Source organism: Pseudopipra pipra, chromosome W (assembly GCF_036250125.1).
Source record: "Pseudopipra pipra isolate bDixPip1 chromosome W, bDixPip1.hap1, whole genome shotgun sequence".
NCBI lineage: Eukaryota > Metazoa > Chordata > Aves > Passeriformes > Pipridae > Pseudopipra > Pseudopipra pipra.
The window spans coordinates 10,989,617-11,012,172 of record NC_087580.1 but is presented as its reverse complement, the minus strand read 5'-3'; the positions used below and the strand labels follow the sequence as shown (position 1 = coordinate 11,012,172).

Sequence of the window (22,556 nt, the reverse complement as noted above, 5' to 3'; positions counted from 1 at the left end):
AGCAATTCTTTTTGGTTTTCTTAAGGCTTTTAAGGTTTCTTTAATTAATAAGGAAATCGTAGATTATGCATATAAGTTGTATTGTATTGTACTGTATGTATGTTCTGTCCTTTCATTGGTTGGTATTTGAGGCAGTACCATACATGGTTATGTTCAGCCCCTATCTCCGATGATTGGTTGTAATTTGCATGCTCCACCTAAACCCCACCTTCTGTTCCAGTGCCTTCCTTACCCATATTATTTAAGGCTGGAGCCATTTTGTGCAGTGCTCTTTTGTGCCCTTTTGTTCCTCCCTTTAAGCCGTTCAGTTGCCCCGCTACTTTTATAATAAAATCACCTCACCAGCTGCACCCAGAAAAGTTGTGGAGGTCTTTATTCAAGCGCCGACCTCCGCACAGGTTCTTCCAACACAACCCTTCTTGGGGGGTGTGTGGAGATCCCTGCCTTGGCTGGGGAACCCCCAAAGTCACTCCTCGAGGTTGAGGGCAGAGATCTCCCCACGAGCGTTGGTCTGGGGGAGTTACATCCACCTCTAATTAAGAACTGGCCACTTCACAAGCCAAAAGGCAAGTGGAGATTAACTGGGCACTACCGACGCCTTAATGCAAACACAGGGCCCCTTACTGCAGCAGTCCCAAATACTGCTGAACTAATGGCTACCATACAACAACAAAACCACCAAATCATGGCCACTGTTGATGTCAAAGACGTGTCTTTTACGCTTCCCCTGTGGGACCAAGATCAGGAGTGTTTTGCTTTCACGTGGGAAGGCCAGCAGGACACTTTAACCTGCCTCCTACAAGACTGAAGCATTCACCCACTCTACCACACCACACTCTGGCACCAGAATTGTAATTCATTCCTCTTGCACGGGGAGTAAAAGTATACCAATACACTGATGACATTTTGGTAGCAGGAGATGAAACTGCACCTGGACAGTCAACCCAAACACACATTCTTAAACATCTCCCTCCTGAAAAAGTACAACTGCCTTCGCAAGAAGTGAAACTCCTGGGAATAGAATGGTCTGTATTCCCCCGGACACCCACACTGCCCTAGACCAAATTAAAAGGCCTGCAGCATGATCCTTAGATCCTAGTATTTACAATTTAGTGTCATTTCTAACCACCCTTTGTGTCAAATTCCTGAAACTCTGTTTAATGTTCTTTTCCAAAGAAAGATTTTAGCAAAAACATCCAATCTGGAGGAGATGTACCTAGACAACATAACACACACATTGTTTGATATAACTTGACTTGTGGAAACAAACCCCAAAACTCACAGAGAGTACTGAGTAGGTATGTTTATTCAGGCACCGGGTGCATAGGGAATATCTCTGCCCACTATGCACACCTACTCCCTTTGTTTGGCCCTTTTACCTCATACAATGTTACATAGACATTAATTGTGTTACAGATGCAGTCAGCAAATTCCTGACAACTGGGAGGGGAAGTCATTAACATACACCACACCTCCGACTCCGCCTCGGAATGCCCCTTGAGGGTCTTCATTTGGGGGTCTTTTGGATGAAGTAAGAGTCTTCCTCAGCTCTAAACTTTTCACCTTTGCTAAGAATTGCTGAGCTGGCACTGTCCAATTACCTCAAAGCTGGTATCATCTCTAGGAACCTTTCTTTAGCAGTCTTCAAGGTCCCTCTTCTTAAGCCTCAAAGCCCCTTATCGAAACCCCAAGGTTTTCTGCTCCTGCTACAGTTCTCATTATAAACTTAACTATATCCTGTCTGTGAATTAACACAAGCAAGCAAGGCCTATTCTAATTTAACAGTATTATATCTAAAATTAACTCTAGGAAGTATCTAAGGCCACAATCTTTTATCACCATTCTAGATTTTGATCACCCCTTATCAAACTTTAGACTAAACTAGTAGAGAACACCCAGGATCCTTGAAAGAGGGCCGAGCAGGACAGAGAGGGATGATGAAGATGAAGGAGGGACCAACTCTTGTTTTCTTGGGACCACCAACCCAATTTGGGGAGGTGTGCCTAGGGGAGGGCCTGAAGGCGGGAGGGGGGATGTACAGTTTTTGGGCCAGGATGTAATGGTTAGATAGGATAATTAGCCAGTATTATAAAATTGTAACAGCTATTCTGCGTGTGTGTGCTGAATGTATTTTATGCACCTTAAGGCCTTAAATAAAGACCTGTTCTCTGCCTTACTTCAACAAACTCTCCAGAGAATTTTCCTTTCATTTTAGGCAACAGTAGCCTCTCACCAAGAGACTGAAATCCCAACTAGCCACTGGAATGACAAGGCAGATGAACTGGCCAGACTAGCCCCACCACACGTAAAAACTCCAGCAGAAAACTGGGACCAATTATTAGAGTGGTTGCACTCAAAGCAAAAGCACACAGGGGCACAAGATCTAGACAAACAAGCAGGAAGTAGAGGATGGCAGTAACTCCTGAGATGGTTCATACCTGCATATATGCATGGGAACAGTGTCCAGTCCGACTAGAGCATCATCCCCTACAACAACCTCCCTTGCACATAAGAGACAGGAAGAGACCGGGGGACACACGGCAGCTGGACTATACTGGACCTTTCTGGAAATCAGAAGGAAAGCAATATGTGTTGGTAGGAGTGGAAGTTAGATCAGGACTGGGACAAGCTGAGGCTTTCCCTCCAGCAACTGGGGCAAACACTCTGGAAGCTCTTAAAGCAGGCTTCAGTTTCTTCCCAAAACCTGTGTCAATTCAATCAGACAACAGGTCATATTTCACAGCTACAGTCCAAGACTGGTCCAAAGAAGGAGGAGTTCAGTGGGTATTCCACACACCACATTATCTGCAAGCTAATGGCATAGTCAAGGCAAAAATAGCTCATACTGCTGTATCTTAATTTACAATAAAGTTAAGCAATACCTGCGGCTGCAGGGCTGCCACAAGCCAGTTAGATCAGGGCAGACAGTACGTGGGGATCACAACTGGGGCTCAGATCATCACGTGTCACATAACGTCGACTTCTGGACAAAATTCTACCATTCTGACCAAAGTGGACGGGCCACCTTTATGTAACCCAGAAAAGGAACATATATTTCTATGTGTTCAATAAACAGCCAAATGCCTCGTCATCTAATTAGTGATGTGCATGAATGGATGAAGGACATTCCCACTGTCCCTACCTACTACCCAGTGAAACCACAGCCAAGGGAACGGGCTTGGCAGAATCAGCAGGGAAAGAAGACCCTGTTGAGCTTTAGTCTGGCGCTGGGAAGAGACACGAGAGGTGTAGAATAAGTGGGAGGCCGGGCACGTGCTCGGCAGTGCAGGGCGACCTGCCCGCCGGCGTCCCGGCCGTCGGTGAAATACCACTCATCATCATCTCATCATGGCCAGTCTTCGTGAACGAAGATTTGGGAAAGGTCTTTTTACCCTTTGAGCCTGTGCAGTGGATTTTTTAGGTGAGACACAGTGTGCGCTGAACTGAGCCCACCCTTTAATCCTGAGCTTCATCTGCCGGGGCCGAGCGAGCTCGGACGGTGGCAGCGAGGTCCTCAGGACGTAGGTTTGATTAGAGTGACCTTCTCTTAGATGGGTGGCCTTAAAGGGCTGATGAGCTCCATCTGCCCGGGGAAGTCCCCTGACCGGGAATCGAACCCGGGCCGTGGCGGTGAGAGTGCCACATCCTGACCACTAGACCACCAGGGGGCCCCCGAAATGCCACTACTCTGATGGTTTTGTCACTCACCAGTGAGGGAGGGGTGAGCCCCGAGGGGGGCTCTTGCTTCTGGTGCCAAGTGCCCAGGGCCCGGGGGCCTGGCATCAATTGCAGGGCACGTGGGAGGCCTCTCGCTGTAGGAGCCCAAACCCAGCTGCCAGCAGAAAGGGGCTTAGTGGGCTTGAACAGTAAACCTTCGACAACAGGGACTGAGAGAAATCCCGTGACCTGAGGGACTGGACCTTCCTCACAAGACCTGGTGATGTACAACCATGTGGCTTAGCCTGGCTCCTGCAGCAAAATAAGAAAGGACTTTGAGATGGTTTTATCAGACCATGTTTAAACCCTTTATCCTCTTCCCCCCATGTAATCCTGGTTGAGGGAAAGATTAATCAATTAAGTAACTTCAGTAAAAACTTGTGGAACTCCCTTATTTTCATGACCTGTCCTCCTCATTAACATGCCCAACCCCCAAGGCCCTTAAATTACATTTTGCTCTTCAATAAAGTATTCCAGTTTCTCGCCTCCACCTGCAATCACTTAGTTATCGACTCGCCATTCACCGTCACAGAGGGTGGCAGTGGCAGCTGGACCCTCGCCACTCCCAGACCATGGAAGTTTTCCATCTATGGCTGGCATCAGCAGTGATACCAGACATGGTGAGGTGCTGCCGGACTATTTTAATACCTAAGTCAACCAGACCAAAACGTCTGAAGGACATCAGCAACTCACAGCCCATTACCATTGGATCAATCACTTTAAGCCTCTTTTCCAGAACAATGACAGCAAAGTTGGCCAAGGCATGTCCCATTAATCTCAGGCAGAGAGCATTTAGAAGACAGGCAGGATGTTCCAAAAATCCCAAACTGTTCCAACTGCTAATCTGAAATGCTGAGGACACAGAGAACTGCGAGTGCTATTGGTTGATATCGCAAAGGCCTTTGATACCGTGAGCCATCAACACATCCTAAGGGCTCTGAAACAGAAGGGAGGAGACCCTCCTATTATCACCTTGTTTAAGAACCTGGATGAGAACTTCTACACCTGTATAGACACAAAGAATGAACACACAGATCACATCCACATACAAAGTGGGGTGAAACAAGGTGATCCAATGTCGCTGCTTCTATTCAATTTGCCTGTGGAAAAGGGTACCAGCAGGGAGGGAACACTGTAACAGCAATGCCCTTCACTGATGACTTGGTCCTATTAAATGGATCCTGGCAAGGCATAAAAAACAACATCAAAATCCTACAGACCTTCTGCAGGACACAGGGAGAAAAGTGCCACGGCTTCTACACCAAGCCAACTAAGGATTCGTACACCGTCAGTGACTGTCCAACACAGACCCTTAACTGCACACCCCTCAATGGGATTGAACCCAGTAGTTCTGAGAAATATCTGGGCCAGCAGACTGGGAGGTACCCACTCCAAAGATCAGCTTTCTGAAACCCTGAAACTGGAGAGCATCAGAATTCACAAAATGGACCAAGCTGGTATCCCAGCACCTGGGCATTACCAACTTTGAAAGGGGTGGGACCAGCAACTTTGGGATCAACAACTACAGAGGCATCACCCACATGAAACCCAGAACAGCACTGCAATTGAGAGCCAACGTTTACCCCACAAGAGAGTTCCTGGCAAGGGGTAGACAAGCAAGGTACATCAAATCCTGCAGACACTGCCAGGCTGAGAAGGAAACATGCTCCCATATCATCGGGAATTGCCCAGCCTTGCAGGATGCAAGACTTAAAAGGCACAACTGTATCTGTGATACCTTATCAAAGGAAGCTAAAGAGAAAAAATTGGGTGGTGTTTCAGGAATCACACAGAAGAGATAACAATAGTTCCATAAATGGCACCTCATATTTGTGAAGGACAACCAAGCATAGGGGGTGGATGTCACTGTGATACTGACACATCTTTGGAAGACACTGCAATGGAAAAACTAGGAAAATACCAACAAATTTAGGATCTGACAAATGCAGTAGACATTGTATTTATGGGCTTTCCCCTTGGAGCACAGGGGAAATGGTACCATAAAAATGAGGAACTTTTGAGGGACCTGTGTTTCTCCAAATGGAACAAAGAGAAGACAGCCCAGGGCCTGCCCTCCAGAGCACTCCTTACCTCTGCAGATATTGTACAATGTTTGGGAGCAAAGCATGTACTGTTGCATCCTCTTAGTTCACAACAAAGTCTCACAGCGCTTAAAGTGAACCCTCTGAATGCAAGGCCACCACAATCCAGTTAAATCTGGCCTGGATAGTAGGTGGGGATGACAATGGAATCAGATCATGATGTGTCACATACCACCAATCTGTGACAAAATTCTACCAAGCTTGACCAAGGTGGACAGGCCACCTTCGCTTAATCCAGAAAAAGAGCACATTGAAATTATATCTGCTATTATATGTGCCTGATAAATAGCCAAAGGCCTTGTCATCTAATTAGTGACGAGCATAAATGCAGGAATGAGATTCCCACTGTCCCTACTGACTATCCAGCAAAACCACAGCCAAGGGAACTGGCTTAGCTGAATCACCAAGGAAAGAAGACCCTGTGGAGCTTGACTCTAGTCTGGTGCTGCCAAGAGACACGAGAGCTGGAGAACAAGGAGGAGGCCGGGCACACGCTACTCTGATGGTTTTGTCACTTACCCACTGGGGGGGACAAGCCCTGAGGGGGGCTCTCACTTCTGGCACCAAGCACCTGGGCTCCAGGGACCAGGCAACAATGGGAGTGCACACGGGAAGCCACTGGTGGCTTTTGCTTCCCTGGGTGGGATCCGCGGGGCTGGGGCTGGGCTGCGATGGGGGAACCCACCGTCACAGGGGGTGGCAGTGGCAGGCGGCCCCTCGCTGATCAGTGCAGGGGTCCGGCTGCTCCCATCTCCCACCACACAGGAGACCTGGTGGCCCTCGAGCCAGGGCCACCCACCCTTGGCACGCCTGGGCTGGGTGGGGCAGACATGGCATCCCACTCCCGTGCCCCGTTTCCCCCTGCCTGGCGGATCCCGCTGCCGCAGGTCCTGCTCCCCGTTCCTGGGTTCCCCTGGTACACCCGGGCTCCGGGAATGGACTTGGCCTGTCCGGTAGAGGAGCGTCTTCCATCCGGATGGGATTCGGGGTTTTTCAATGTCTTTAGTCTCCTCTCCACGGCCAAAGGGACGGCACTCTGGCTCGCCTGTGAACAAAGGCAATCGCAGGCAGTCATCTCATTATGCATTAAATCAATAAATGACCAATCGGAATATTGGTTTCTAACAATCCTTTCAAAACGTTTTCTATTTCACCGGGATCATCTCGGTACCCCTTAACCACCTCCTTCCAATTATCAAGATCTGCTGCACTAAAAGGGACCTTTACTCTCACCAACTCTCCTGCCCGTCCTACTCCCTTCCCAAGGGGGGCCCGGAGCTGGGGGCTTTTGGCTCCTTTTACTCCTCCTGTGCGGTGATGGGGGTGCTGCCGCTGGCTCCTGCTTCACTGCCATCACTGCTGGATTCATCTCCTGATGCCACTGCAGGGGCTTCAGGCCCCCGGGGGGGAACTGGGGGTGTGCTGCTCTCAATTCTTCCCGATCTATAACCCCGTCAGACTTAAGGTCTCTCCCTTTTCTTGTTTTAAAGCACCTTTGCCCGATGCTGCATGATGAGCAGCACCTTTTTATCTTTTGGTTCTCTTTCCCCCTGTCCTTTTCTAATGTTAATAGCAGAGAATCCTGGAGTGAAACGTTTCTCCCGCAATCTCTCTGCCATTCTGGATGGTTTCTCAAACAGAAAAACCTATCTCCACATGTTGCCTCATTCCCTTTTCCATGACGCCTTAAAAATAACATTAATTGCAAGAGTGTATTATAATTTAAAGTTCCATTCGGCGGCAAACTTTCTCCCTCGTTTCATTTCTACAAAGGCCACCATTATCTGCAAGATTTAATCGTGTTAGCCTTATTGACACCACTTCCACTCACACCACCCAGATCTCTCCAATGGCTTAAAATACAGCCCAGAGGACTCTTTTTCACAACTTTCTTACTCTGGCTGTTTCCCACAGTAATTTACAGGTGCTTTTCTACCTCCTTGCCTTTTACTAACCCTTAAATACAACTGCTTTTTAAGTTACAAACTGCGGGAAATAAATACTGGGAAGCTGATGAAAATTAGTGCCACAGAAAATAAAAACTCCTAATCACACTGCCTGCACCAGACACTGAGATGTTAACAACTGAGAATTAAAATTGGCACTACAGAACAATAAGAAAGCCTTTTCTTACCACACTGCTTGCAGCAAACATTAAGATGTTAAGAGGTGCTAATTAAAACTCGTGTCACAAAACAATAAGAAAACTTTTCCCATTCACACTACCTACACCAGACACCGAAATGCCAACAATTCCTAATTAAAATCGTTGCTACAAGACAATAATAAGACTTCTCTCACAGCACCTACACTGAGTTGCCAACACCTCCTGATTAAAATCGGTGCTGCAAGACAAAACAAGGAAACTTCTCACACACAGCACCCCCACCAGACACTCAGATGCCAACGCGTGCCCATTAAAATCGGTGCTGCAAAACAAAAAGAAAACTTTTCTCACTCACTGCATCTAACCCAGACAATACCAACACGTGTCGATTAAAATCGGTGCTACAGGACAAGAAAAAAATCTTCCCGCACTCGCAGCACCAACGCCAGAGACTGATACCAACACCTGCTGATTAAAATCGCTGCTACAACAACACTGCTCTCACAGTACCTACACCAGACATTCACACGCCAACACGTGCCCATTAAAATCGGTACTACAAGACAATAACAAAACCTCTCTCACAATATCCCCACCAGACACTCAAATGCCAACACGTGGCCATTAAAATCGGTGCTACAGGATAAGAAAAAATCTTCTCTCACTCGCAGCACCTACCCCAGACACCGAGATACCAACACGTGCCGATTAAAATCACTACTACAAGACAAGAAAAAATCTTCTCTCACAACACCCCTACCAGACACTCAGATGCCAACACGTGCCCATTAAAATTGCTCCTACAAGACAACTTCTCTCACTCACACCACTCACACCGGACACTCAGCCAACAGGTGCTGATTAAAATCGCTGCTAGAACACAAGAAAACTGCTCTCACAGCACCTACTGCAGAGACGCCAACACGTGCCGATTAAAATCGCTGCTACAAGACAAGAACAAAACCTCTCACTCACACCACCCCCACCACACACTCAGATGCCAACACGTGCCCATTAAAATCGCTGCTGCAGGACAAAAAGAAAACTTTTCTCACTCACAGCATCTATCCCAGACAATAAAATACCAACACGTGCCCATTAAATCGGTGCTACAGGACAAAAAGAAAACTTTTCTCACTCACAGCATCTATTCCAGACAATAAAATACCAACACGTGTCGATTAAAATCGCTGCTGCAGGACAAGAAAAAATTTCTCACTCGCAGCACTCACACCAGACACTGAGATGCCAACACCTGCTGATTAAAATCGTTGCTACAGGACAAGAACACTGCTCTCACAATACCTACACCAGACATTCAGACGCCAACACGTACCAATTAAAATCGGTGCTACAAGACAATAACGACTTCTCTCACAGACCCACACTCAGACGCCAACCCCTGTTGATTAAAATCGCTGTTTTAAGAACACTGCTCTCACAGTAGGTATACCCGACACTCAGATGCCAACACGTGCCGATTAAAATCGGTGCTACGGGATAACAAAAAATCTTCTCTCACTCGCACCACTTATGCCAGACACTCAGATGCCAACACGTGCCCTTTTACCAACCCTTAAACGCAACTCTTTTAGGTTAGGAAATACGGGAAATAAATTGTCGGAAGCTGATGAAAATTAGTGCCACAGATGATAATAAAAACTTCTCCTAATCACACTGCCTACACCAGACATTGACATATTAACAAATCCTAATTAAAATTAGTGTCACAGAACAATAAGAAAGCCTTTTCTGACCACACTCCTTGTATCAGACACTAAGGTATTAACAGGTGCTCATTAAAACTCGTGTCACAAAAATATAAGACAACTTTTGCCATTCACAATACCTACACCAGACACTGAAATGGCAACACGTGCCGATTAAAATCGCTGCTACAAGACAAGAGTAAAACTTTTCTCATAGTGCAGCACCTACACCAGACACTGATGCCAACACGTGCTGATTAAAATCAGTGCTATAAAACAAGGAAACTTCTCTCACTCACAGCACTCACACCAGACACTGATGCCAACACGCGCCGATTAAAATCGCTGCTACAAGAACAAAACTTCTCTCACTCGCAGCATCTACCCCAGACACTCAAATGCCAACACGTGCCCATTAAAATCCGTGCTACAAGACACTAAGAAAACTTCTCTCACAGCAGCTACACCAGACACTGAGAGCTATACTTCACACAAACTGCACTCACCAAACTTCTGAAATAATTTATTAAGACCCACAAGCTTTGCCTTACACACCGTACACGACCTCCGAAACAGAAACAATTTACCGGGACACACGAACTCCGAAACAGAAACAATTTACCGGGACACACACGAACTCCGAAACAGAAACAATTTACCGGGACACACACGAACTCCGAAACAGAAACAATTTACCGGGACACACACGAACTCCGAAACAGAAACAATTTACCGGGACACACACGAACTCCGAAACAGAAACAATTTACCGGGACACACACGAACTCCGAAACAGAAACAATTTACCGGGACACACACGAACTCCGAAACAGAAACAATTTACCGGGACACACGAACTCCGAAACAGAAAGCGGCTTACAGGTACTTTCCAGTGACCGGTCACCCAAAACCAAATTATACTAAACTAATACCTTCAATTGGTCGCAGAGGTCCCCGTCTGCTCCCGCAGCGAGCCCAGGGAAGTGAGGAGTCCCTTCGGCAAAATCCCGAGGGCGCCCCAGGGAGTCCCTGCCTCCAGCGGAGTCTGCAGCCGAGCACAGGGTGACTCCCGCCTGGCTGGCCGGAACTGAGGCCGGCAAAAGCCGACGGTAGGAAAACCCAATAGCCACAGGTCCTATTAAGCCGCTATTTGTTTATTACGGCGCAGGACGAAAACAGGACACCTCCAACCAACACGCGCACAGCCTCCCCCCTCACAGCTTCCCTTTCCTACAACTACTCATACATATTCATCGCGCATTTTACATATTCATGACCTACCCGAGACTGGGCGGTGTTCGATGTCAATCTCGGCACACGCTTCTGCCGCCTGCGCGCTTCTCTCCCGTGGCCGTCTCGGGCGGTCGTAGGGGATGAAGGCTCAGAGTCTTCCTCTCTCCGAACTGTCCCCTCGCTCTCGGAGCATGCGCAGTCTCTCAGCACCGGCCCCTGGCGGCAGCTCCTCATTGGCTGCTCGGTGTCCCATTGGTTGTCTATTGGTTACGCTTGGCTGCACCGCGCGCTCTCCCATTGGCTGCCCCTTCCCGCCATCCCGCAGCTTTCCCATTGGCTGCCTCTGGGCACCTCCCCATTGGCTGCTCCCCGCCCACACGGCTGCTCCCTTAGCGACCGCCGCGGAACCTGAGAACTGCACTTATTCAGCTCTGCAGCTTCAATTGTCCCTTAGCAGCAGCAGCGTAACATCTTCTCCACAGCAACTTAACATCTTCCCTTGTCGGGGCGACCCCACAGCACCAAAAACGCTCCCAGCGACGCAACCCCAGCTGTGCTTCGCACAGAGACCCCGCCCGGCCCCGCCGGCAGCGCCCCCGGCCCGTGCCCAGCCTCCCCTGTGCTCCGGGCTCCGCGCCCAGCGCCGAACGCCTTCGCCTCCCCCCGCGCCGCCTCCTCCTCGCCCCGGCGCTGCCGCTGCCGCCGCCCCGGGGCGCGGGGACCGCCTCGGCCGCCCCGGGGCGCGGGGACCGCCTCGGCCGCCCCGGGGCGCGGGGACCGCCTCGGCCGCCCCGGGGCGCGGGGACCGCCTCGGCCGCCCCGGGGCGCGGGGACCGCCTCGGCCGCCCCGGGGCGCGGGGACCGCCTCGGCCGCCCCGGGGCGCGGGGACCGCCTCGGCCGCCCCGCTCCGGCCCCGCCGCTGGGAGGGGGGAGGGCGGGGCGGCCCCGACCCGTGCGCGGGGCCTGAAAGGCGGCGGGGGAGGAGAGGAGAGCACGGCGGGGGCTGTGTCTGCACCGGGCCGGGCCCGGAGCTTGAACACTGTTTGTTTGGGACGGCCGAGAGCACTGCGGGAAAGCTGGCCAAGAACGCCGGAGCACAAACCTGTTTGGGGGCTTTTGGAACAACCCCTTTCGCGGGAGCGACAGACCCCGAAAGGCTGTGTGCTCCCCTGGGTTTGGGACCTGCCTGACCCCCCTGGGGGGCCCAGGCACCTCTGTGAGGGTTTCATCCCTTGGAGCAAGGGAGTTACCTCCGGGCAGCAGATAAAGGAAACATCGCAGCACCCTGCAGGAGAAAGTTGTTTCTTCCCACGTTAAAGCTTTTCCCTGGCAGCGAGAGTTTCCTTGAGTGGGCATTAAGGTTTTCCATCCTCGGTGTTTCTTGGAAGGTTTTCTACCCCTACACTCTGTGTGTGTGTGTCTGTGTGTCTGTCTGGGAGTCTCTGTGTGTCTGTATCTCTTTGTCTGTGTCTGTGTTGCAGCAGGGGGGGGGCCCGGCCTTTGCAGGATGGCAGCTCCATGTCTGCAGAGATTTATTTCATTGAAAAACTGACAAGTAAAAACCAAACCAAACCAAATTACAGTGCTCAAAAAGGGAAACAAACAACACCAGCCCGCCCCCCCCCAACATCCCTTCCCCGGCCCCCTCTGCCTCCCACGCCCCAAAATAAAAAAAATACATTAATATGTAACTACAGCCACTCCCCCCCACCAACACAAAAACAAATACCTCCCTTCACACCACTATGGCACCAGTACGGGCCAGCATGAGACCAGTACAGACCAGTAGGGACCTGTATGGACCAGTCTGGGACCAGTATGCACAACCATGGTACCAGTATGGGCCAATATGGACCCATAGGGGCACCAGTACAGCACCAGGGTGGACCAGGACAGGCACCAGTGACACCAGTATGGCAGCAGAATGGGCACCAGGGCTCCCAGTGCTCCCAGGATGGCCCCAGTATGGGTGTCAGGGCTTCCAATATAGGAGTCTCCAGTTCTCCCAGTATAGGGGCACCAGGGCTCCCAGTGCATTCAGTACTTTCAGGATGGGGTCAGCAGTACTCCCAGAGCTCCCAGTATGGGGTCACAAATGCTCCCAGTACAGGCCCAAGGGTTCCCAGTATGGGCTTCAGTCACAGGGGCTCTTGGGGTCCCCTGGCTTCCCAGCCCCTCCCCTCATGGAACCAAAGGGACCCTGGGACACTGTGGAACCTCATGGAATCACAGGGCCCTTGTGACTCTGTGGGACCTGATGGAACCAAAGAAACCCTGTGACACTGAGAAACCTCATGAAGTCAAGGGGACGTTGTGACATTGTGGAGCCTCGTGGAACCAAAGGAATTCTGGGACACTACAGAACCTGATGGAACCAAAGGAACCCTGGGACCCTGCGGAACCTCAGGGAACTGAAGGAGCCCTGGGACATTGCGGAGCCTCGTGGAATCGAGGGGCCATTGTGCCACTGACAAGCTCTGTCAGGGTTTAACCCCAGTCAGCAACTGTGGAGACGTTCGCTCACTCCCACACCAGCCAGAGCAGGGGCAGACTTGGAAGGATAAAAGCTGGAAAACTCCTGGGTTGAGGTAAAAGACACTTTAGAGGGAGAGCAAAACTGGGCACACGAGCAAAGAAAAGCGAAGAATTAATTCAGCACTTCCTATGGGAAGCAGGTGTTCAGCCACCTGCAGGGGAGCAGGGTCCCATCCCACAGAATGCTTCCTGGGGAAGACAAATGCCATCACTCCAAACCTTCCTTTTCCTTCTTCTTCCCCTCCCTTTCTATCCTGAGCATGATGTCATGTGGTCTGGAATATCCCTTGGGTCAGTTTGGGTCCCCTGTCCCGGCTGTGTCTCCTCACAGCCTCCCAACTTCCTTGCCAGCCTGGCCCTGCAAAAAGCAGAAAAGGCCTTGGCTCTGTGTGAGCCCTGCTCAGCAACAACCAAAACATCTCTGTATTATCAACCCTGTGTTCAGCACAAATCCAAAACACGGCCCTGTACCAGCCACTGGGAAGAAAATCAACTCTACCCCAGCTGAAAGCAGCACAAACTGTGACCAAAGTAGTTGTAGTTTTTAAAAACAGAGTCTATGGAGCAGTGGGGAAAGATGTTGGAAAATTCTTTTAACTGTAGTACAATAGTGTTTGATCCCTACATCTGTGACTAGTAGCCTTGTGGCAGCTCTTGCTTCCTTATTTCCCTGTATCAGTGATTAACATGGACTTGCAAATGCCTTAGTTTTGAGAACAAGGATTGTGTGTCAGAGCAAAGAATGGTAAGAGAAGTCCATTGTGACACGACCACGTCTCAGATACTCTCATGGAGAAAAGATTCGTTGGAAAATCCAGAGCCATATCCAAGTAAGTCCATGAAGGTAATTAGTACATACCCATGTATTCGGGAAATGTAATGAATATGTAATAGGAATGTCATGGCTATTAATTTCATGACTCTAAAGTGGTCTGTGAGGCTGGTGGCTGTGCATGCTTTATGGAGCTACCTTCATGCACCCAGCACACTGAATGAAGTCATGTGGGCTTTCTAACCCAAAAAACTGGTTGGAGAGTTTATTTCCCAGTTTTCGGTGCCAGAACCTCATGGACCCAAGGGACCCTGTGACACTGTGGGGGCTCATGGAACCAGAGGGACCCTGTGACACTGTGGGGGCTCAGGGAACCAAAGGGACCCTGTGACACTGTGGGGGCTGATGGAACCAAAGGGACCCTGTGACACTGTGGGGGCTCAGGGAACCAAAGGGATCCTGGGACACTGTGGGGGCTGATGGAACCAAAGGGACCCTGTGACACTGTGGGGGCTCATGGAACCAAAGGGACCCTGTGACACTGTGGGGGGCCTCGTGGTGCCCAGGGCTGAGGAATCCCGTGGGTGCAGGTGGCTCAGGGAGCAGCTGCAGTTGGAGCTGTGGGATGAGCTCTGGGTGAGGGGCCTCAGACAAAAGGTTGTGAGCTGCCCACCCTGGAGCAGCCAAGGGAGAGGACACTTGGAGACAGGTCAGGAGCCCAGGACTCCGCAGGAAGAGGCAGACCTTTTTATGTTTGTGTCTCAGTTGGATGAAACTGAAGTGTTTTGCTAAGGAGGATGAGTTATAAGGAAAACCAAGCTCCTTCCTCTAAGCAACTGTAAATCCAAAATTAAGAGGCTCCAGTTGAGGAAGTATGGAGAAAGAAAAAATAACAGTCCTTTTTTAAAGGATATATGTGTGTTGGCAGAACAACAAAAGAACACAAAACCAACCAAAAAATAATCCTTTACCCAAAAATCCCCCTCAAAAAGTAAACAGTTCAATCATCTCTGCCTTTTGGTGCAATTCTAACCACAGCCAGAAGGGGGCGCTGTTGGATCCCTGGTGGGCGGGGCCTGCAGTGCTTGGTGTTGGCCAGCAGGGGGCGCTGTTGGATCCCTGGTGGGCGGGGCCTGCAGTGCTGGTGTGGCCAGCAGGGGGCGCTGTTGGATCCCTGGTGGGCGGGGTCTGCAGTGCTTGGTGTTGGCCAGTAGGGGGCGCTGTTGGATCCCTGGGGGCGGGGCCTGCAGTGCTGGTGTTGGCCAGCAGGGGGCGCTGTTGGATCCCTGGTGGGCGTGGCCTGCAGTGCTCGGTGTTGGCCAGCAGGGGGCGCTGTTGTATCCCTGGGGGCGTGGCCTGCAGTGCTGGTGTTGGCCAGCAGGGGGCGCTGTTGGATCCCTGGGGGCGGGGCCTGCAGTGCTGGTGTTGGCCAGCAGGGGGCGCTGTTGGATCCCTGGGGGCGGGGCCTGCAGTGCTGGTGTTGGCCAGCAGGGGGCGCTGTTGGATCCCTGGGGGCGGGGCCTGCAGTGCTGGTGTTGGCCAGCAGGGGGCGCTGTCGGGAGAAGATGGAAATGGCGATTTCCCCCCTCCGAGAAGGGGAAGGGAAAAGGGAAAAAGAGGGAGGGCTGTTCCTATGAAACTCACCCTGCCTGCGGCTGGCCCTGGCTGGGATTTCCCCCCTTCCGTCGATGGACACGTGCTGCTGCCAACACGGGAGTGGAGGAGGGAGAGGGCGACCTCCTCCCCCAAAGGTTCCCCTGCAGATGGGTCAAGCCACTCCAATAAAATCAGAGTAGATCTGAGCTGGGGGCAGAACAGGCCGCAGGAAAAATGGAGGCAAACCGGGGCCAGAAAACAGCCGGGTGACCAGGCCGAAAACAGAGTGACCTTCGGACTCCTCCTACACACCTTGCCTGGGTTAGGGCACAAGTAAAGTGCCTCCTGGTTAGGAGGAGAGAAAAAAAATAACTCATCCCCCCTCCCCACAGTCTGCAGAGGGCCATCAGCTTGGAATGTGGATCTGCTGGCTGGTTCCTTTGTGGGTGTCAGTTACCCCGGCAAACACCTTCCCCCTCCCCCCTTCAACATCTTTCTTTTACAGCCATGCAGGGGAAGAAAAATTCCCTGCTTGGTTTTTTAGAACACGTAAACCTATGACAGCTTGTAGTGTGAGGGAATAGAAGCCCATGGGGTTCTTTGTTGGAGATCCCTCCTTGGAGGTACCAGCTCAGGCTGTTTCTGTGTTACTGCACCAGGGATGAATTGTTTTACTGTTTTTAAGACATCAGAGACTCTTCCATGGGAAAGCTGGGGTGGAAGCAGTGAGGAAACCTGGTCTGACTGTGAGAGTGGGGGTGTGGGGAGTCACAGGGGATCCATTGGGTCACTGGAGCTGCTGCTGCTGCTGGGAAGGGGCCTGAGGGTCAGCAGTGCCAGTCTGGGCTGGTGGGAGAGTGACTGCCAGGGAGTCTTGGGAATGGTGAGCCTGGGAAGTTGCCTTAAGAGTGTGAGGGGGATCTGGTGTGCAGAGACCCCCAGGAGCCCCCTGAGCCGCTCTGCTCATGGTGGGGGTGCGGCCAGAGAGGCACCGGGTGTGCTGGGGCTGGAGAAGGAGGGGACAGGGACATGGGGACACACATGGACATGGGGACACACATGGACGTGGGAACACACACATGGACATGGGAAGACACAAATGGACACAGAGAGCATTTGCTTTGCATCAGGGGTTTATTGATCATTCCAGGGAAATTCCCAGGGCACCCAGGGGATCAGGGGGGTCCTCCAGAGATGATCATCTCCTCATGCCACTGGAGGGAGACAGGACATGGGTGTCACCACCACTTCCAGTCCTGAAAGACAGAGCCCAAAATGGGACCCCCGGTGTCCACCGGCACATGAGAGGGGCCTTGTCCTGACCCTCTCTCTGCAGGGACCTGGGGCAGAAGAAGGGAATTGGAACCCTGGATATACCTGGGACAGGACTTGGCTCCCAAGATCCATGGGGCCCCCAGAGCCTCTCCCCCTGGATGCCCTGAAGTCTCCCAGAGCCCCTCCCTGCCCTCACGGTGACCCTGAGGGTCTGCAGAGCCCCCTGAGTGCAAGGAAATGCTTGGAGGCAGCTCTGTCCAGTTCACCTGGACATGGATCAGGGACAGCCCACTTCATGTCCCTCTGCGTTCCTCAAGCTCTGCCCACCCTGCAGGGCTCAGGAATCCCCCACGACCCCCTCCAGGACCCTTTGTGGGGAAGAGGACCCTCCATTATTTCTCACCTGGACAGGCAGCTCCACCTGGTCAGCCACGGGGGGCTGGGAAGAAAGGCAGGGTTAGAGATACACTGGGGTGTACTGGGGCATACTGGGGCACACTGGGATGCCCTGGAGCCCTGTGGCCATGACAGGGGAGGGTCTGGGAACAGCAGAACTTGGGATACCCACCTCAGACCTCTTTGCTTGACTGGCTTTGATCTCTCCCTGTGGAGAGACAGTGAGGTATCACTGGGGTGCCCCTAATTCCAGTAAGAGATTGGAGGGCATCCTAAGGCGTTAAACTGGGAGAAATTGGGGACCCCGACAGATGGGGACAGGGGTGTCAAAGGGACTGGACTGTGGGGGATGCAGGTGAGGAGGAAGGAATTCCAGTGGAGGGGACACGGGGAGCAGGGGAAGGCAGAAGGGGCAGGGAACAAAAATCGAGGAATTGGATGGGGTGTCAAGGAGGGGGATTTGGGGACACCACTGTCCTGGGCAATGGGAAAGGGAAAGGACTGGGGGGAAAGCAGGGAGGAAATGGATGGGAAATGATGTCCTGAGTGTGTACTGGGGTGCACTGGGATGGATGGGATTACAATGGGGGCCCGGAGAAAGAGGCCTCCCCAGGAAACACTGGGGTGCATTGGGGTGCCTTGGACGGTTGTGGCCATGAGAGAGGAGGGTCTGGGCCCAGAACAACTCCTGGCACCCACCTGGCCATTCGTCTCTCCCCTGATGATGCCTCCCTGTGGAGAGACAGTGAGAGGTCACTGGTCACTGGGGTGTCCCCAGTCTCAGTAAGGGATGGGGGGACCAAACTGTCCCCCAGTTCCCACACTGCATGTCCCCCAACTCAAGGACTTACCAGGATGCAGGAACCCCAACCTGTGTTGATGATGGTCTGGGGAAGGAGAGCAAAGGGTTGATCAGGATTGGCCATTGTGGGCCTGTGGGGGGACACAGGTGTCCCCACCCCACCCCGCCCATGGGTACCCCCTCATATGAGAAGGAAAATCTGCAGGAACCATGGAGATGCTCATGGATGGTGAAAGGGAGAGGCCAAGACAAGCGTTTTCCTGCTCACCACCACGATCCAGTCCTGCACCAGAGCCGAAGGCAGGGCGACAAGACCCGACCCTGAGCCCATCCCTGAACCCATCCCTGAAGTGATCCTGGTGGGAAGGGGGACCCTTCGAGGCATCTGCTGGGGGGCTCATCAGGATGGTGAAGAGCAGGACCACGCTGAGCACAGCGACCTTCATCTTCCTCTGGGCCTGGGCAGCGCTGGCTGAGGCTGCACAAGGGCAGGAGCACATTTATCCCTGCCGGGACTCCTCCCTGCCCCCTCCCCGAGAGCCCCCGGGGCAAAGCCCGGCTGGGCACAGCCCCCAGCCCTGGCCACAAGCCCAGCCCTGGCACAGAGTCCATCCCGCCTGCGGCACCCATCCAGCCACCTTCCCCGGCATCCCTCCCGCTTCCTGCACGGGGCAGCTGCCCCTGGAAGGGCCCAGGCCCCTGGGGGTGCCAAGGGGGTGGGCAGGGAGCTGAAAGCAGCTGCATACCCTGTGGGGACAATCCCACACAACACAATCCATCCTCCAACGGCCCCCAAAGCCTGATCCACCCATGTCCTCCTGCCCATCCCTTCCCACAGCTTTCCCTCTGGGACACCCCAGAGCTGAGCCAGGCCCCAGACCAGCATGTCTGTCCACAGTTGTCCCTGTTCCACTCCAGCCCCGTGGGGAAGGAAGGGGCTGCCACTGAACATGATTTGGGAAAATCCCACTCCTTGGGTGGGAGAACAGTGGGGGACCTGGGCAGTGGGAACAGCCCCGTGACTGGGATCTCCAGGCACTGGAGGCACTGGGGAGCACTGGGCAATGTTGGGCACCTGGAGACAAGGGGGAGCCTTGGGGAATTGCTGGGGTGTGGCAGTTCCCAGATCCAGCCCACCCCATTTCCCAGCACTGCGGGCCCCAAATGGGTCCAGTCTCCAGCCCCAGAGCAGAGCCTGGGGGGAAGATTCTCTGCCCTGGCCCTCCCTGTTCCTCTGCAGGCCATTTCTCTTTCCCACTCTGCTCTCATGAGTCCCATTCCACAGTTCAGTCCTTTCAGGGGGGCTGTGCCCCCCGAAGACGCTTTTCAAAGCCCAAGGGAGGCTTCCACTCCCCATTACACTTTTGCACTGGCCAGATGGGACTGCTAAAGGGCAAGTGAGCCTTCCTGAGCAATCCTTTGCTCTCCAGTCACTGATCAGCTGATGGAAGGGAACCAGGAAGCCCTGGTGGGTGTGATATTGTCCTTGGCCATCTAATAATAATGGCCAGTCTTCGCGAGCGAAGATTTTGGGAAAGGTCATTAACCCTTCCAGCCTGCGCAGTGGATTTTTTAGGTGAGACACAGCGTGCGCTGAACTGAGCCCACCCTTTAGTCCTGAGGTTCATCTGCCGGGGCCGAGCAAAGCTTGGACAGTGGCAGTGAGGTCCCCAGGATGTAGGTTTGTTTAGAGTGACCTTCTCTTAGGTGGATTGCCTACCAAGGCTGACGAGCTCCACCTGCCCAGGGGGCCGGGAATCGAACCCGGGTCGCAGTGGCGAGAGTCAGGCACTCTAACCACTAGACCACCAGAGGCCCCTTGGCCATCTATCAGAGTGGCAATTGGCACATTGGTTGCCCTTTGATCCCACACAGCCCAGGAACCCTCAGGACCCCTTTCTGAGGCCGGGTTGACCCTGTTCCTGCTCAGGGGATTGATTTCTGGGGTTTGTTACATTTCTTCCCTGCCTTGAGCAGGGTCAAAAGTCAGACCAGCCCCTCTCCTCTGCCCAACAGACACTGGAGCAGGAGTTCTCCTGCACAAATGCTTTTGGCCTTTGCTTTTCCTTCCAGTTTCTGGACCTGAGCTTCCAGTCTCCAGGGAGCTTCCCCATCCCACTCCCTCATGGCCAAGCCCCAGTCCCACAGACAGAACCTCAGGGTGACACGTGGGCTGTGCCACCAGAGCCTTTCCCTGGAGCAGGAAAAGGTCAGCTCTTCCTGGCTGAGACAGTGGTCAGCAGGAGAGGGGAAGACATCCTTAAACGCTGGGACATGTGCTGAGACACAGCCCCGAGGGAGGCAGTGGGGTTCCCACTCAGCTCCTGCAGCTGACTGGCCAACCCACCTGCCCTGGGAGCCTCCCAGCCTGCCCAGCTCGTTAACCCCGGGCTGTTGGCACATGTTCAGTTGGTGTCCAGTGCCATCCCCCTGACTGGCATCTCCAAGGCAGCCTGGGCCTCTCCTGCGTCAGTGTTCCGCAGTGATGACCCTGTGGGCAGTTCCTTCATTCCTGTCCAGACGAATTCAGCACACAAATGATGTCACGGCACATGTGCATCTGGGCAATAATCCCCCCTGGCACACTCTGGTCTCCAAGAAATGGGGCACAAAGAAGAAACAGTCCAGAGGAAAATCTTCCCGGGCACTGCTGCCTCCTTGGGCAAGTTCCAGAGCAAATAGTCAAGGCAGTTGCCTGGAATGTTTCCCCAGCTGCCCCACAACAGATCTGTTCTGGCCCCACAGTGCCCCGGAAAGAGAGAAACCCAACCCTTAACAAATGCCCCGGAAGGTCACACAACAATCACAGCCATTGACAGTTCTCAGGAACCACTTCTCAGGGTATTTTTACTTCTTTGAAGCCGTGACGGGCGTCTGTATCATCGTGGGAACAAACCCAGGGACACCTGGGATTGCCTGCGGATCAGGCAAACCTTCCTCTGCCTTCAGAACCCAAAACAGGTTTTCATCCTTTGATCCCCAGCTTGGGACTCCTAAAAATACTTCTCTTCACACCCTCGTAGGCAGAGCACTAAACCAGGGCGTTATTTTCCTGTCCCATGGGCTGCTGGATGGATTTGGAAGTGGATGGAGATTGGGAAGCACAGCTTGAATGACTGTGGCACATATCAGACAGAGAATGAGTTTCCAGAGGAACCATGGCACCTGTTTGAAGATCAACAGGGGATTGGGAGACACAAGAAATGGGACACGGGTGTCTGAGCCAACCTGGGAAGGAGGGATTTCAACTAGGAAAGACATGGGAAGGGCAGAGTCCTGGAGACCAGCCAGGCAGCAAGACAAGGCTCCAGTGGGGAAACTTCCAGGAAGGTCCAGCAGCCCAGGGAGTGGCCCCAAGGCCTGACAAGGGGGTGTCCTCTGGCAGCCCTCCTGGCAAACAGACCCTCTCCAACACCTCAGTGAAGTGCCTGGAGAGCAAAGCCCGAGGCAGGGAAACAAACACAGAGATTTGGAGATCCTGTGCAGTTGGAGACCTGGATCTCCCAGAGAGATGGTGGGATGGCTCCAGGGTTGGAGTGTTGTCATGAACGGCTCCAGGGGTTTTGGCAAAGCAGGCCAGGAAGGGGAGCGGTGGAGTCGCCCCTTCTGGAACAGAAAACCAGCCCTGAGGAGTCTCTGACCCAGGAGAGCAGTGAAAAGAAATGGTGGAAGAAAGACTTTCCCATGGTCAAGGGGGATCTGGGAGGGTTGAGATCTCCTGGGCAAACTTGGCATCCACAAGTCCATGGGTCCTGTCAGATGCATTTGGGAGCACTGAGGGAGCTGCTGGACACCACAGGGAGGCCACTGCTGGTGATCTTTGAAAGGCTGTGTCAGTCAGGAGAGGGGCCTGAGGGCTGGATGAGAGCCAGTGTCATCCCACTCTTCCAACAGGGCAAGAAGGACCCAGGGAGCTGCAGGCCAGTCAGCCCCACCTCCATCCCTGGAATGGGCTGGAATGGCTCATCCCGGAGGCCGTCTGAGCACGTGGATGACAGGAAGGGGATCAGGAGTGGTCAGCATGGATTCACCAAGGGTTGACCCACCTGATTGCCATCTAGGATGGCCCAGCTGGCTGGCAGGAGGAGAGCAGAGCTGTGGCTGTTGTGTGCCTGGAGCTCAGCAAGGCTTTGGGCGCTGCCCCCACCTCTGGGCTCCAGCCTGTCCTGAGGGCAGCAAGGGAGCCCCAGGGCTGTGGGGTGCCCCAGGACCTGCTCCTGCCCGTGCCCCCAGCTCTGCCCTGCTCTGCCAGGCCTGGGGGGAGCCCAGGTGTCCAGGCTGCCTTGACCTCCCCCATTCCCAGACTGCCCG

General features: G+C 53.0%; 1 protein-coding gene and 1 non-coding gene across 2 annotated transcripts in view; both read right to left on the bottom strand.

Annotated features, from left to right (window-relative positions):
* Positions 1-22,556, bottom strand: part of LOC135406004 (zinc finger protein 91-like) — a 369,522-nt gene that overhangs the window by 310,052 nt on the left and 36,914 nt on the right. The gene's annotated exons all lie outside the window — the stretch shown is intronic.
* TRNAE-CUC (transfer RNA glutamic acid (anticodon CUC)) lies at positions 3,597-3,668 on the bottom strand. Its single transcript has one exon. It is a non-coding gene; the product is annotated as a tRNA-Glu (tRNA).